Source organism: Bos javanicus, chromosome 1 (genome assembly GCF_032452875.1).
Source record: "Bos javanicus breed banteng chromosome 1, ARS-OSU_banteng_1.0, whole genome shotgun sequence".
Lineage (NCBI taxonomy): Eukaryota > Metazoa > Chordata > Mammalia > Artiodactyla > Bovidae > Bos > Bos javanicus.
Window position 1 is genome coordinate 131,269,514 of NC_083868.1, and position 11,729 is coordinate 131,281,242.

Below are 11,729 nucleotides of genomic sequence, written 5' to 3' on the forward strand. Positions count from 1 at the left end.
TTTGAAACTTTCTGTTGTGTGAGATAATTCATTTCCTTTATCGTTGAAGTCCTTTCTGGTTAGGTTTTCTGTTGGTGCAGTCAAAAGCTGCCTATGTGAGAGCAAAGCCCCTCATCTTTACCATCTCAGGTTTTGTTTAAAATTGGACTTAGCTGAATTTACACAACCGCTGCTAAGCTTTTATGTGTGGGAACTGAAGCTCTTTTGGTATGCACATCTGAGTCTTCTTTTTATGGATTTTCTGTTCAGCTACACACTCTATTTTCACATACTTTAATGTAGTAAAATTGTGATTATTTTTACTGACCAGTTTATATGGGTTGGCATCTGCTTGCTATATAAATAACCCCTCAGTTTTGCAATTGGGGAGGAATAGGAATGAGGTGGACTGAGTTTTTCCCTGTAATGATCTTGGAACAGTAGATACTGCTCTCCTTTATGGCTGCTGGGAAATGTGTTAGCCCTAATATGACTGGGGGTCTGGACCTCCTCCCCAACATGCACACATTGTAGCCCCTCAGCTTCTATCCTGAGTCCTATAATTGTGCTGATTTTGCCAGTCCTGGTGCAGCTGCCTGTGGCTGCCCAGCAGTCCCTCTGTTCATCTGTCATTCTGATTACACTCCCTTCAATGAGGCTGCACTAAAGTCCATCAGACTCTAGCCATTTCACTTGTGAGGTCTCTCAGCATCCCTCCATGTCCAAACCAGGCTGTTTCTTTCTCATCTTTTTCTTTCCTTCAAGTCTCAGAGGGAGAGATGCCTTCCTTTTCTTCAAAGTTCCTTCCACCAATGCATCATTCCTCTGTCTTCCTCCTGCCATAAAGCCTGGAGTCTTTATATTAACATGTCTTCTTCAAAGATGTCATTCTTTCTGCCTAGAGATGGGTTTGCTTGTTCTTGGGCAAAAGACAAAGCCAACTCTACTGCTCTTTCAGTGCACCATCCTAGAGTCCCTGTTTCCCTTTTCAAAATCGTCCTTGGTTTGGAACTCCAGGAGGAATTGAAGTGAATCATGCTGAATTTCTTCCTATAATGATCTTGGAACAGTAGATGCTGCTTTAGATAACTAGAGTGGAAAACCTATGCCTTTGACTCTGTGCCTTCACTGCACCTCTCCTTCTTAACACACTGCTTTCTGTTTTCCGCTTCTGCAAATTACCAAAAAGGAACTAGCCAAGATGGCTAGAGCCTCATCCTGGCAAAGGCATGACCTTCACTCAACCCTGTTTTCCCTTGGCCATTTGCAGCAGTTGGTGCTGCTCTCCATCCTCTAAACTTACCTGCCCCGAAAGCTCTGTCTGACTTCAGCCTTTTGATTCCTCCCTTTTCACTGTCTCTCTGGGACAAGCAAGCTGTATATTGAAAACCTGTTACCTGAGTTCAGATGAGCTTCCAGCCAAGAAGAGTCTGGTTAACCTAGTACCAAGGACAATTCAGGATCTTATACCTAATAGCTCAGGGGCTTGCCAGGTGTATCAGTGGTAAAGAATCCACCTGTCAATGCAAGAGATGCAGGAAACTCGGGTTCGATCCCTGGTTTGGAAAGATCCCCTGGAGGGGAAAATGGCCACTCACTGCAGTATTCTTGCCTGGAAAATCCCATGCACAGAGGAGCCTGGCTGTCTGCAGTCCACAGGGTTGTAAACCGGACACGACTTAGCTACTGAGCACACACACACGCCTAATAGTGCAACAGGTATCTGCGGAATGGACTCAGATTTGTCTTCTCCTCTGACCTTTTCCCCAACTTCTAACCTGTCTCTATGCTTAGTGGGCATTTCCATGAGGGTGTCTGGACATTGCTTCTTTTACCTTCTGTCCAAAACAGAAATTATCTTTCCTTCCATGCTGACTGTTTAACTTCTTCCTTCATTCTTTCAGGTGAATCATGTGGTAGCATGATTCACCAGGAGTGGGAATATTGGGACTCTTACCAACTCTTTCTTTTCTCTTTTCTTTCATATGCTGCCACCCACCAACCCTTGTCTAGTCTTTCTTTTTCTTTATTAAAATATTTATTTATTTATTTGACTGCATCAGGTTTTAGCTGGGGCACATACGGTCTTCGTTGAGTCATGCAGGATCTTTTGTTGTGGTGAGCAGGCTCAGTACTTGCAGCTTCTGGACTTAGTTGCTCCATGGTATGTAGGATCTTGGGCTTCCCTGGTGGCTCAAAAAGCATCTACCTGCAATGTGGGAGACCTGGTTTCAGTCCCTGGGTCGGGAAGATCCCCTGGCGAAGGAAATGGCAACCCAGTCCAGTACTCTTGCCTGGAAAATTCCATGGATGGAAGAGCCTGGTAGGCTACAGTTCATGGGGTTGCCAAGTCGGATACGACTGAGAGACTTCACTTTCTTTTCTTTCACTTTCTATGTAGGATCTTAGTTCCCTGACCAGTGATTGAACCCACATCCCCTACATTGAAAGGTGGATTCTTAACCACTGGACCACCAAGGAAGTCCCCAGTCTTTCTTCTTACTGGCCATTTTAGTCTTTCTTCTTAGTGGCCATTTCCCCCTCCAGGGGATCTTACTGCCTCCTTTCCCTTTCCTATCTTTAGCTTTTGTCACTCTGTGCCTGAACTGACAGGTAACGTGGTCTGGTATTCCCATCTCTTTAAGAATTTTCCAGAGTTTGTTGTGATCCACACAGTCAAGGCTTTAGCATAGTAGATGAAGCAGAAGTAGATGTTTTTGTGGAATTCTCTTGCTTTTTCTATGATCCAGTAGATCTTGGCATTTTGATCTCTAGTTCCTCTGCCTTTTCTAAATACAGCTTGAACATCTGGAAATTCTCAGTTCATGTACTGTTGAAGCCTAGCTTGGAGAATTTTGAGCATTACTTTGCTAGCATGTGAGATGAGTGCAATTGTTTGGTAGTTTGAACATTCTTTGGCTTTGCCTTTCTTTGGAATTGGAATGAAAACTGACCTTTTCCAGTCCTGTGGCCACTGCTGAGTTTTCCCAATTTGGTGGCATATTGAATGCAGCACTTTCGCAGTGTCATCTTTCAGGATTTGAAATAGGTCAACTGGAATTCCATCACCTCCACTAGCTGTGTTCATAGTGATGCTTTCTAAGGCCTACTTGACTTCACATTCCAGGATGTCTGGCTCTAGGTGAGTGATCACATCATCATGGTTATCTGAGTCATGAAGATCTTGTTTTGTACAGTTCCTATGTGTATTCTTGACACCTCGTCTTAATATCTTCTGCTTCTGTTAGGTCCATACTGTTTCTGTCCTTTATTGTGCCCATTTTTGCATGAAATGTTCCCTTGGTATCTCTAATTTTCTTGAAAAGATCTCTAGTCTTTCCCAATCTGTTGTTTTCCTGTTTCTTTGCATTGATCACTGAGGAAAGCTTTCTTATTTCTTCTTGCTATTCTTTGGAACTCTTCATTCAGATAAGGACATCTTTCCATTTCTCCTTTACTTTTCACTTCTCTTCTTTTCTCAGCTGTTTGTAAGGCCTCCTCAGATAACCATTTTGCCGTTTTGCATTTCTTTTTCTTGTGTATGGTTTTGATCACCACCTCCTGTACAATGTTACAAACCTCCGTCCATAATTCTTCAGGCACTCTGTCTACCAGATCGAATCCCTTGAATCTATTTCTCACTTCCACTGTGTATTGCAAGGGATTTGATTTAGGTCATACCTGAATGGCCTAGTGGTTTTCCCTATTTCTTCAATTTAAGTCTGAATTTTGCAATAGGGAGTTCATCAGCCACAGTCAGCTCCTGGTCTTGTTTTTGTTGATGGCATAGAGCTTCTCCCTCTTGGGCTGCAAAGAATATAATCAATCTGATTTTGGTATTGACCATCTGGTGATGTCCATGTGTAGAGGTGTCTCTTGTGTTGTTGGAAGAGGGTGTTTGCTATGACCAGTGGGTTCTTTTGGCAAAACTTGTTAGCCTTTGCCCTGCTTTATTTTGTACTCCAAGGCCAAACTTGCCTGTTACTCCAGGTATTTCTTGACTTCCTACTTTTGCATTCCAGTCCCCTATGATGAATAGGATATCTTTTTTTTTGGCGTTAGTTCTAAAAGGTCCTGAACTGATGGGAACTTTTCTTTACTTATCTCATCTGCACAATTGCCAGATTTCTATTTTAAAACCAAACTTAATGTTCCACATGTCACACCAGAGTGCTGGATACCTTTCATAACACGGGTGAGGTGTCCACTGCTCTCCTGTCTCATAGGGTTTTTCCTGGTCCCCTTTGGTTAGGGCAGAGCCTTTCTCCTCCTGGCCATCTGCCACCCCAGGTGTTGGAACTAGTGCATGGTGGGTTTTATGTAGACAGTATATCAGTTGGGTCATGGAGGACTTGGCAGGGTACTCAGGTGGGTGACACTGAGCAGGATTCAGCGTGTTCCCAGCTCCCTGGTTCTCAACATGCAGACCCACCAATCTCCACTCAGACAGAGTGAATTTCCTTTTCCTGTCCACATTTCTCAGTTGTCCCACTCTTCCTTCCCCTCCCCTTCCTCCCACTGGGTCTGACTTTGTGTCTGGTGGTAGAAAAACCTCCTCCAGCAAATAAGCACCTATCCTCTATCCTTTGTTAGGAGGCATTTTGTCTTTGTAGTTGGTCCTCAAGTGGGTGACTCTCATACTATGGCAGTGGCTGGGGGAGGGAAAAGCCCCTCTGGGCTCCTTTGAGAGAGGAAGGGAGAGGGAAATCTACTAAACATAGGGGCAGTCACTGGGGGAAGTAACCTTGCTGCTTTTACATGACTCACTCTGTGTCAGTAAATTTCAAATGTACTAAGCTTCTTCTTCCTAAACTATACAAGAGATACTAATGCCTTCTCCACTGGTTGACTTGAGGATCAAAAATAAAATACCATCTAAGCAACAGACCCAGCTTGGAACAAAATAGGACCAGAACAAAGTGTTATTTCTCCATTATTTCTTTTCCTCTCCATGGCTCCAAAGAAACCTCTTGACTCACCCTGAAGTTACACACATTACATCTGTTATGTTTTGTTGTCCAAGCCTGAGTCACATCACCATCCTGGATGTTAAGGGAGCTGGGAACTGCAGGCTTTGTTTTTGGTACATGTGTCCTATCCCACATATTCTGTTACTAAGGAAAAGGGATGGCGGGGGCACAACCAGTGGTCTCTGGTATATCATCTTGGCAGCTTTCTCTCTTTCCTTTTTTTCCCTAATGTGTTCCTCTTTTCTATTTTCCTTGAGCATAGAATTTTAATGTATTCATGAGAATACATTACACTAATCAAGAAATACATATCCCACCCTCTTGTGTCTTGCTGGCAAAGCCAACCTTTTCTTCTAGAGGCTAAGAATGCATACATCATAACCTTCTACACATTTATGGGTGAGCATGACACCCAGCTGTGGACAATGAGACCATGAGACATCACATAGTGAGTGTCTGCTTAGAACTTCATGGATGATTTTCCTCCCTACTGAAAAGAGAAACTGCACTGGACCCCTCTAGTGCATCACTTAAAAATCCCCTCAGCCTTTCTGCTGAGGAGACCAGCTTTGTGCCAGCCAGTGCCTGACTGTGCAGGTGGAGTTTGACGGGACCTCACCTGGGCCCAGGCACTGTGCTTCTCATTTCTTGTCCGGGGGCTTCTCTGATGCCACAACCTTCAAAGTCCACAGGAAGCTTGTTCTCTGCAGCATAATCTGGAGGTGTGGGGTGACTTAATGCCTATTAGGCAAACCTCAACCACTGGGAGGTCAGAGGTGGTAAACCTTTTCTCTTTCATCTCCTGTATGGACATTCATGAAGATGCATTTCATAAGCCTCCTCAGAAAGTCCCAGTAGTTTGAGCACATCTCCCACAGTAGTGGCCACATCAATAGTCATCCTGCATTGTCTTTCCCTTCATTTCTGTTTCACTGCTTGTATCCTAAACTCTCATTCTTTACAAAAGAATCACATTCCCTAACCAACTACTTGCACACAAGTCTTTGCCTCAGGGTTTGTAGTCAGAAAAGCCCAGACTTAGAGAATCCTTAGAAGAGGAAATCCTTCACTCCCTGTCTTCCTCCTCCCCTCCCATTTCTTCCCTTCACCTCTTTTCGCTTCCTTCCTGTTGTCCTATGGGGATGAGGCATGTGAAGCATCAGCAGCCACCTTGCGACTATGAGGAAAAAGTCAAGAAAATCAGTGAAAAGCTGATCCAGAGTCCTCATAGTGGTGAGCCACTGAACCAAACCTGGAATGATCTACTTAAAATATTTCTGTTTAAGAGAAAAGTGAAGTGAAGTGAAAGTCGCTCAGTCATGTCTGACTCTTTGCGACCCCATGGACTATACAGTCCATAGACTTCTCCAGGTCAGAATACTGCAGTGGGTAGCCTTTCCTTTCTCCAGGGGATCTTCCCAACTCAGGGACTGAACCCAGGTCTCCTACACTGCAGGCAGATTCTTTACCAGCTGAGCCACAAGGGAAACTGCAATTATTGAAACCACATTTGGTTGAATATTATTGGAACTTGTAGCTGAAAATATTTTAACACAGAATCTATTTTCTTGGAGATGAATAAATAATATTATCTCACATATTTATTTACTCTTGTTTTCCAAATGCAGGTTGCTGCTGCTGCTAAGTCACTTCAGTCATGTCCGACTCCATGTGACCCCATAGACGGCAGCCCACCAGGCTCCCCAGTCCCTGGGATTCTCCAGGCAAGAACACTGGAGTTGGTTGCCATTTCCTTCTCCAATGCAGGAAAGTGAAAAGTGAAGGTGAAGTCGCTCAGTTGTGTCCAACTCTTAGCAACCCCAAGGACTGCAGCCCACCAGGCTCCTCCGTTCATGGGATTTTCCAGGCAAGAGTACTGGAGTGGGTTGCCATTGCCTTCTCCACCAAATGCAGGTTAATGAACCACAAATTTATTTAAAAGGATGTGGGATGCACTGTTATTTGCATGCCTGATACTTATTCCTTGCTTCTCCATAGCAGAACCCTGATTTTCCTCCTAGGCAGCCACCCCTTCCCTTGCAATCAAATACCCAGGGGAAGTTGACTCCACTTCCAGCTCCAAGAGGACACCTAATCTGTTTTAGTCTAATTTTAACCTTTGCTCATTATTGGTCCAGGAGTGGGCATGTGTGTGTATTTAAGCCAATGAAACTTTAGGGAAAATTTTCCAGGAGGTTTCTGGGGACACTCTCCTTCCTGTGAGAGAAATACAGGAAGACATGAACTTCCTTACCTCTCTGACATGTGTCTGAACATGATGGCTGGAGGGCCACAGCTCTGTGGTGTCAACCTAGGGGTGAAACCCACAGGGAAAATGCAGAATAGTATGAAGGGAAGACCCTGGGTCTGATGACGGTACTGATCTTGTAAATCATCCCTCTCTGAAGTTATTTCTCTGGACTTTCTTTTCTTTTTTTGATAGTAAGAAGTGGATTTATTTAGGAGAAACACTCTCCACAGATTGTGGGCCATCTTAGAAAGTGAGAGGCCTTGGAAGAAACACAAGCCACAGAGTGTGGGCCATAACAGAAGGCAAGGATGGCCATGGAATATAGCATGTTTAGTTTTTTTCCCCAAGAGAGTAAAAGCTGTTTATCAGTTTTCACAATCAATAGCCAGATAAGAAGAAAAGATAATTGCAGTTACAATCAATAATAGAAAAATGATTAACTTAACAATATAAAATAATTACACACAATTTGGGGTTTTAAGTAGAGTGATGTGGTAAGTGGAAGTGCATACAAGCACATGTTCTCACCCCCCAGCCCGTCCATGTCTTTTGGTTGGTGCATTTAATCCATTTATAGTTAAGGTAATTATCAATATGTATGATCCTACTACCATTTTCTTAATTGCTTTGGATTTATTTTGTGTAGGTCTTTTCCTTATCTTGTGTTTTCTGCCTAGAAAATTTCATTTATATTTGTTGCAAACCTGGTTTCATGGTGCTAAATTCTCTTCACTTTTGCTTTTCTGGAAAGTTTTTGATTTCTCCATCAAATCTGAAAGAGACTCTTGCTGGGTAGAGTATTCCTGGTTGTAGGTTCTTCCCTTTCATCACTTTAAATATATCATGCCATTCCCTTCTGGCTTATAGAGTTTCTGTTGAAAAATTAGCTAATAGACTGATAGGAGTTCCCTTGTATATTATTTGTCATTCTTCCCTTGTTGATTTTAAGGTTTTGTCTTTGTCTTTAATTTTTGTCATTTTGTCTTGGTGTGTTCCTCCTTGGGTTTATCCTGCCTGGGACTCTCTGTGTTTCCTGAACTTGGTTGACTACTTCCTTTTCCATGTTAGAAAAGTTTTCAGCTATTATTTCTTCAAATATTTTCTCAGATCCTTTCTCTTCTCCTTCTGAGACTCCTATAATGTGAATGTTGGTGTGTTTAATGTTGTTCCAGAGGTCTCTTAGGCTGTCTTAATTTTTTTTAATTCTTTTTTTTTTTTTTTTATATTTTGTTGTGAGAAAGTGATTTTCACCATTCTATCTTCCAGGTCACTTATCCATTCTTCTGCCTCAGTTATTCTGCTATTCTTTCCTTCTTGCTTCCCAGATGGCACCAGTGGTAAAGAACCCACTTGCCAATGCACTAGATAGAAGAGATGTGGGTTCTGTCTCTAAGGCTGAAAGATCCCTTGGAAGAGGGCACAGCAACCCACTCTAGTATTCTTGCCTGGAGAATCCCCATGGACAGAGGATCCTGGCAAGCTGCAGAACCATAGGGTCACACAGAGTCAGACATGACTGAAGCGACTTAGTATGTACATAGTATATTGTTTATCTGTTTGTTTTTTAGTTCTTCTAGGTCTTTGGTAAACGTTTCTTGCATCTTCTCAATTTTTACTTCCATTCTTTGAGATCCAGGATCAGCTTCACTATCATTATTCTGAATTTTTTTTTCTGGAAGTTTGCCTATCTCCACTTCATTTGGTTGTTTTTCTAGGGTTTTACCTTGTCCCTTTTTCTTGGGGATGGTTTTTATCACTGCCTCCTGTACAATATTATGAACCTCCATCCATAGTTCCTCAGGGATTTTGTCTATCAGATCTAACCCCTTGAGTCTATTTGTCACTTCCATTGTATAATCATAAGGGATTTGATTTAGGTTATACTCAGCAGTAGCCACAGGCCTAGAAAAGGTCAGTTTCCCTCCAATCCCAAAGAGGGACAATGCCAAAGAATGTTCAAACTATTGCACAATTGCATTCATTTCACATGCTAGCAAGATTGTACTCAAAATCCTCCAAGCTAGGCCTCAAAAGTACGTGAACCGAGAACTTCCAGATGTACAAGCTGGATTTAGAAAAGGCAGAGGAACCAGAGATTAAATTGCCAGCATCTGTTGAATCATAGAAAAATCAAGAGAGTTCCAGAAAAACACCTACTTCTGCTTCATCTGCTATTCTAAAGCTTTTGCTTGTGTGGATCACAACAAACTGTGGAAAACTCTTAAAGAGATGGGAATACCAGACCATCTTATCTGCCTTCTGAAAAACCTGTATGCAGGTCAAGAAGCAACAGTTAGAACTGGACATGAAACAACAGACTGGTTCCAAACTGGGAAAGGAGTATGCCAAGGCTGTATATTGTTACTCTGTTTATTTAACTTATATGCAGAGTACATCATGCTTACTGCCAGGTTGGAGAAAGCACAAGCTGGAATCAAGATTTCCAGAAGAAATATCAATAACCTCAGATATGCAGATGACACCACTATATGTCAGAAAGCAAAGAGAAACTAAAGAACCTCTTGATAAAGGTTAAAGAAAAGAGTTAAAAAAAGCTGGTTTAAAAACTCAACATTTAAAAAATGAAGATCATGGCATCAGGTCCCATCACTTCATGGCAAATAGATGGGGAAACAATGGAAACAGTGACAGACTTTATTTTCTTGGGTTCCAAAATCACTGTGGATGGTGATATTAAAAGACGCTTGCTCCTTGGGAAAGAAAGCTATGACAAACATAGACAGTATATTAAAAAGCAAAGACATTACTTTGCAGACGAGGGTCTGTATATCAAGCTATGGTTTTTCCAGTAGTCATGTATGGATGTGAGTTGAATCATAAAGAAAGCTGAGCACTGAAGAGTTGATGCTTTTGAACTGTAGTTGTAGAAGACTCTTGAGAGTCCCTTGGACTGCAAGGAGATTGAATCAGGCAATCCTAAAGGAAATAAAGCCTGAATATTCTTTGGAAGGACTGATGCTGAAACTGAAGCTCCAGTACTTTGACTACCTGATGTGAACAGCTGACTCATTGGAAAAGACCGTGATGCTGTGAACGATGGAAGGCAGGAGGAGAAGGGGACAACAGAGGATGAGATGGTTGGATGGCATCACCAACTCAGTTGACATGAGTTTGAGCAAGCTCCGGGCACTGGTAAAGGACAGGGAAACCTCGCATGCTGCAGTCCATGAGGTAGCAAAGAGTTGGACATGACTGAGTGACTGACCAACAACAACAACATCTTGTCCCTTCATCTGGTACAAAACCCTTTACTTTTTCATCCTGTTAACTTTCTGTGATGTGGTTTTGGTTCTAGCTGCAGCAGAATTATGGTTCATCTTGCTTCTTCTGTCTGCCCTCTGGTGGATGAGGCTTTTCTTGTTCAAGATGGCAGAGTAGAATGAAGTGCACACATCTCCTCCTGCCAGTGTTGGAGGGTCTCCCTTGGAGGTGTGGGTTGGCAGTGGCTCACCATGGGGACAGGTGCATTGGCAACAGCAATCTGGAAGGGGCCTCCTGGCATAAGTCCTCTTGGGGGGATTCCACCAATCCTACCATAGAGCCTGTAGACCCCAAGGCTGGGCTGCCTCCGGTCAAACAGTCAACAGGGAGGGAGCGCAACCCCACCCATCAGCAGATAATTGGATTAAAGCTTTACTAAGCATGGCCCTGCCCACAGAGCAAGATCCAGTTTTTTTCCACCACCAGTCCCTCCCATCAGCTGCATCAGCTGGACTTTCTGTTGTGTGAGACTATATACATATATAATTGATGCTTCCCCTTTGACTACTGTCTTCTGTTCATTGAGGGTTAAAGAAAATGTTCGCTCTAGATTCTTAGAGATTCTTATGTCCCAAAGTGTGAGAAGACCTTGGATGTTCTGTGAAAGTGGTGAAATCTTTACCCATATGACTAAGAAGCACAAGTGAAACATATAGATTCCCAAAACCAACAAGCCTTTGGGATAAATGAGATTAGTGGTTACACAGTATACCTGCCCAAGTCAAAAAAATACATCATTATTGAAGAGTAGGCAGGCAGAATTTTGTGCAGTTATTTTTGACAAACATGACTGGGTCCCCAGGTATGTGGAGGAAGAGGTGCATTGCAGGAGAGTGAAGAAAAACTAAGGGACAGTGATATGCCAGCTGATGTCCAGTAACAGCTGTAAGTGACATCACACTGGAACAAGATTCAGTCAGTCATTTCAGTCGCTCAGTCATGTCCGACTCTTTGCAACTCCATGAATCGCAGCACGCCGGGCCTCCCTGTCTATCACCAACTCCCGGAGTTTATCCAAACCCATGTCCATTGAGTCGGTGATGCCATCCAGCCATCTCATCCTCTGTCGTCCCCTTCTTGTCCTGCCCCCAATCCCTCCTAGCATCAGGGTCTTTTCCAATAAGTCAACTCTTTGCATGAGGTGGCCAAAGTATTCAAGTTTCAGCTTCAACACCAGTCCTTGCAATGAACACCCAGGACTGATCTCCTTTAGTAATTCCAACATTACCTAGAGCAAATATTCCCAA